A 5,585-nucleotide genomic window follows, 5' to 3' on the forward strand; every position below is an offset into this window, starting at 1 on the left:
TATTTCTAAATCTTCTGTGCATTTCAGGTGCACTGCTCTCCTTCTCTGTGGCGGTGCCACTGCTTATTTGTTTTCTATTTTGTGTTCATTTAATTGGGCTGAGTAATGTATGAGTGTACTTTACAGAACTGCGTAATGCTAGACACAAAGGGGCAGATTTACAAGCCCCTTGCGCCACGTTTACGCTGCCTTACCTGACGCACAGCGACGTAAACGTGGCGCATCCCTGCGAGTCATGTACAACGTGATGCATCTAGGGAGATGCGCCACGTTAAGGCCTGGGCCTGCGCCACAATGGGTGCGTTCCCACGCAGGAGGGGGGGGTGGCGGTCAGGCAGCTGTGCGCCTCGCAAAATAGTTGGTTCTTGTTCTTTCTAAATGTTTGATTTGGTTGACAAGGACATCGACAAGCAGCAATCATCAATGTTTTTTGTTCTTTCTTTCATGTTGTACGTCAGGTCCGCCCAGGGGCAAGCGGACGGAAAAGGAGGATGCTGTGGCTCCAAAAGAGGAGGATGCAGGCCAGGGCGGCGAGTGCTCCTTTGCTGGCCCCAGTAAGTTTTCATTTAAATATAGAGGACCTATTGTTATTGTTGTCCAAGCGTTCCTAATTTAATTTTTTCGAAATAGTGTTTAGATAGGAGCAAAATCCATAATACTACTGTTGCAGGGACAATTCTCCACAAACCGAACTATGGACACCAAAGACCAGAGTAATAATATTTCAGAGTGGCGTGTTTGGCACACTGTATAAACCTGGTAGTGTCAGCGGCACGGACTCCTCCTTGCAAAAATTGCAAAACCTTTCGCTCAGTCACTCTAGTCTGGAGGACCAAAAACCACAGAGTCTATTCTAGTTTAAAATCTTTATTAAAAGTAAAAGTAAACACATATATTAAAATAAAGTTAGCTGGAAATGGAAAAGTGCTTGGTGCTGAGTTGACGAGTAACACATTTGTGGTCGAGCCGAGCTTTCACCTGGTTTGAAGTTGATGTTGCTCTTGTCCTTAGAAGTCCAGCTTCTGTCTGTTCAGAGAAAAATGGTGTGTGTTAAAATTAAGCAAGCATTCATCAATTGTGACAAAAAAGTGCAGCAAGACAACAGCCTTCCCTGGAAGGAGGGACATTTTTACTTTAGACTAGAGTAGACAGTCAATTACTTTTTCTGTTGTTTTCACATTTCTTCATTCCTAGACCAAATACTAGTGAGTGGTGTAATCTAACATTCTTAAATCTACTTTGTAGGTGGAACATCTGGTGGCGGGGCCAGCTCGGATGTGGTGGTGGTGATCGACTCCGAGGACAACTCTGGGGAGGAGGCGACGCAAGTGGCCCAAGAACAGACTGTGAGGAAGCAGACAGTGGTGGTGGCGGGTACAGGTAAGCTGGATCATGGTACTATCTGACTCTTAGATAGCATATGATGTGTATCTACAGAGAGTAGACGGTCACTGGATGAACTACGAAAATACTATGAAATGTTTCCAGGGGGGGGGGTGCAACATCATCACCATCTCCTGAGTCCTACTCCTGACATGATTGAGCACAAGTATTAAATACATTTTTTTTTTAAATCTAACACGACATAGAGCTCAAATAAACAAAGAACCCCATAGGGGGAAGAGAAAAATCTTGTGCGGCACCACAGCAGACGACCTGGCAACTACATTAAAACAGAGGGAAAAACAAAAAATGCCAGAAAAAAACAATTCAATCTAAATCAGGAGGATGTGGTTATAGAGCATGGGTCCTCACAAACTTTCTCTCGCCCATGATACTGGCCTGAATAGTTTTGTACTGCGCTGGCTAGTTGCTAGTTGTACTGTGACACAACTTCCTGCTGAATCATTTTGTGTTAATCATATTCTTAAAGAGCATTGGTTACAGATTATGTCTTTCTTTCTTCATATAGTTGGTCATACTAAAACATCAAAACCAACAAGGAGTATGCAGGCTCTACTGGCCCGGCAACGGAAGCTGGATGCTACTGTTGCCCAATATCGGTGGCTGGTGGAACTGGAGGGGGAGGACACGCAGTCCAGTGCATCCTCCTCCGTGACCCCACGTTCTGCCGGTCAGCGCAGTGCTCCGGCGAAACGGAGCCGTGCTGGCAGACGCCACCGCCGAGCAGCAAAGGCTGCCCCTCACAGTACTCTAAAGGCTCGCTTGCGCCGTGCAATCCACAGAGTGTCCGACCTGGAGGCGGAGGTCCGGAAGTTGAAAGAATATCAAACTTTGTTGGAGGGCCTCTGCTTAGACCACGCCACCCTCCAGGAGCAGTACGATGCCCTGGCCCTAAGGCATGATGCCCTGGAGGCCAAAGTCAACACCATGCATCCCTAGAGTGTCCCTTGCCCCTTTTTTAGAGACTTTTGGGGGGTGGGAATTGGGAGTTGGGGTTTTTGGGGACTTTTGAAGGACTATTTATTTGTTGGGGTTAGGGAGGGTCTTGCGGGAGTTTATTTTGTTAGGGATATAAAAATGTACTTTTTCAAACTTTATCTGAGCATACCTGTTTTTTACTACTTTTGAGCCTAGTGGGTGGTGGTTTTGCAGTAAGTTCGTTTTATTGAACACTGTCATCGTGTTGGTTCACGTGTAATTGGCCAAATGTTTTCCAAAGTAAATGCCTGTCACAGATTTTGTTAATTCAAGAGTCCTAGGACTTTACTACTAGTACCACTGTCACTCTCTCGCCTCTCCTAATACTCCATTATATTACCTCCCATCCAAACGCTTATCTTACCTGTAATTTGTGTTTGAGGGCTGGCTCCACCTGGAATTCACAGTGTCCTCCTAAAGCGTTCTGCAGCAGGGCCCCAACTGGAGTTTCCCAGCGTGGATTTTCTGCAAAACAAAAGCAATCAACATTAGAAATGTGGCAGCGGTGCACACAGACCCCAAAAACCTAGAAGCCCCACAGACAGCACCCCTAAGACAGGCAAGCGAGCAATAATAACGCCTAAACGTTCACGTGTAATTGGCCAAATGTTTTCCAAAGTAAATGCCTAACCAATTTCATCCCTTAATAGACCTTGCCAGCAATGGCCCAGCCAAGACCCGTAAACCCAAGCGCAAACAAGTTTCACACCCCCCAAACAGCCAAAAAGCAAATCGGGGAAAAAAAGTCACACTTAGCAAAATGTATTTAAATGAGGACTCACTACTTCCATTCCCTCTTTAGGGGACTCGTCAACGTAAGTTTCTTCATTGTGCAGAATCCAGGCATCAGCATTACGGGAAATGGATAGGGTGAGTCTGGAGGAGGAGGATAGACGACCAGGACTGAGTTCTTGTCAACTAACTGTTGTGAACCTGAGGAATGCTGCGGCATCAAAATCAAGACAGTTCTGCTGATGGGCTTGTTGTTTGATTGGGTGATTACAGTTTTGTTGTGAATGTGATGAAGCACTTGCTAAACAAAGAAAGACAGACACACAGGAATAAAAGTGAATAAGGACGACTAATAAAGTTAATGATTCATTGACTCATTTTCAGAACTCGCTGTCAGGGAAGCAGAACTCGTCCTCATACTCTGCAAATTCAGTCGGTAGTACTTCTGGTAACTGAGGAGAACTTTCCTCAGGTAGGTCGGTGTCCTCTTCTTCCTGCGTGCATTCTCGTACTTTGTAATCTGGTGGTATGAAGTGCTGGTTCATCTTTATCATGGTGAGCTGCTCCACATTTGCGGGCAAGAGGCGGGACCTTTTGCAAGTCACAATGCCACCAGCAGAACTAAAAACACGTTCTGAAGACACGCTTGCGAGTGGGCAAGACAAGTAATTGATAGCCAGGTTGGTGAGCTCTCGCCATATGTTTCTTTTCCCATGCCAATACGCCAATGGGTCCTCAGTAATATTGACCGCTGTTGAGTCATCCAGATAGGCCTGCACCATTGAAACAATGTTCTCCCGGATTCCTGTACTTTGCACTTCTGTGTCCTTTCTGGGACAAGGAAACCCTAGCTCACTTAGCCAATCCGCTTCAGACATATCGCCTAGGCCTGATGCAGATGATACGGTTGCTGGTGTGGTTAACGGCTCAGAGGAAAAGTCACTCACTTCTGCCACAGGCACAGATGCAGAAGTGTTTTTTTGGGACGCCTGATGGCCTGCTGATTCACTAGTAGTACTGTCTTCTCCTACAGTTTCCTTCCGCTCTCTTTCAAAACGAATGGCTGACTGAGCTAGCCAATCTTTGTACTCTGTAACATCTGATGTTTCAAAAGGAATTATCACTTTGCCAAACAATGGCTTTTTGTAACGTGGATCCAGAATAGTAGCACAAATGTAGTGCTGTTGTTTCTTGATATTTACAAGCCGCTTATTGCTAACTAGGCGTTGTAATAATCTCTGCGCCAACTCATATGCTTCATTCTTTCCAGCATCTTTTAATTCTGAAGACACCACCTTGACTTGGTGCTCGAGCTTCAGCAACAATGGGATAGCTTTGCTCAAAGAACAGTCCTCCCTGCTGACTTCACGCGTGAAGACCTCAAAAGGACGAAGCATGTCTGTCAGGCTTTTAACTGGCTGCCATTGCTCCACCGCTAGCATCATTTCTGTCGTATCACCACCCAGGTTGTAGAAATACTCATTGACTACTGGTGGAGTGGTGTGGCTTACTGGTTAGAGGTGGCAGACCCGTAAGCAGAGGACTGCCCGGGACCAGGGTTCGATTCCTGACGCGGCAGGGTCGTGGACCAGGGTCAGCGGGCTCGATAATTCTCGCCTCGGTGCCTACTCCAGTCAGGGACCACACTCGGCAACTCTGGGCATTAGCTTGCCTCATCTTCACAACGGCCCCCCAGACCGCCGGGGATGCTTGGTCGCACCTTAGAGATGCCCATTAGGGACCATCTCTCAGGGTGAGCCAGGACGGGTTCCCCAGCGGTCGAAGCGTGGAGATACTCCTCCGGGAGTTGATTCTAGCGCTATATAAACCCACAATTAAATTAAATTAAATTAAACAGCTCATGCAGACGCTCAAGCATGTAGAAGGTTGAGTTCCAACGTGTTGCCACCTCCTGGATAAGTGCTTTCACTGGCATTCTACGTACATTTTGCTGGCGCCTCAGCTCCTTCCGGGCCTTAAAAGAATGGTTGAAATGTGTGCATATTCTTCTGCAGATGGTCAGTATTTTGTCGACTGCAAGTTCTTTTTTCAAGAACTTTTGCACGACAAGGTTCATACAGTGCGCCAAACACGGCACTCTGAAATAGTAACCGTTCTTCATGGCCTTAACTACATTGCTGCCATTATCAGTAGAAACATAAGCAACCTTGCAATTTCTTGGGGGCAGCCATTGCGAGACCTTTTTGTTAAAGTCATCCAAAATGTTGGCTGCAGTATGAGTTTTCTCCATGCCAAACATGGCTAATGTTGCATGTTTACGAGCACCCTTAAAAATCTCGACCAAGTCACCACCTGCATTTATCTGTTTTGCAACCCCTGAAAAAGAGACCCAGTGTGCAGTGATGCACATGTAATCAAGGGCTTGGCAACTGGTCCACATGTCTGTTGTCAGGTGTATAGTGTGAACAGCACTCTTCTGCAAAGCTGCCCCAACCAACTCAAGCACCTCT

At 46.4% G+C, this 5,585-nt stretch overlaps 1 long non-coding RNA gene across 1 annotated transcript; it reads left to right on the plus strand.

Annotated features, from left to right (window-relative positions):
• Positions 1-455: 455 nt before the first annotated feature.
• On the plus strand, positions 456-1,968 carry LOC144785124 (uncharacterized). The gene is made up of 3 exons (XR_013601769.1): positions 456-554; positions 1,246-1,380; positions 1,913-1,968. It is a non-coding gene; the product is annotated as an uncharacterized LOC144785124 (long non-coding RNA).
• Positions 1,969-5,585: the final 3,617 nt, after the last annotated feature.

Source organism: Lissotriton helveticus, chromosome 10 (genome assembly GCF_964261635.1).
Source record: "Lissotriton helveticus chromosome 10, aLisHel1.1, whole genome shotgun sequence".
Lineage (NCBI taxonomy): Eukaryota > Metazoa > Chordata > Amphibia > Caudata > Salamandridae > Lissotriton > Lissotriton helveticus.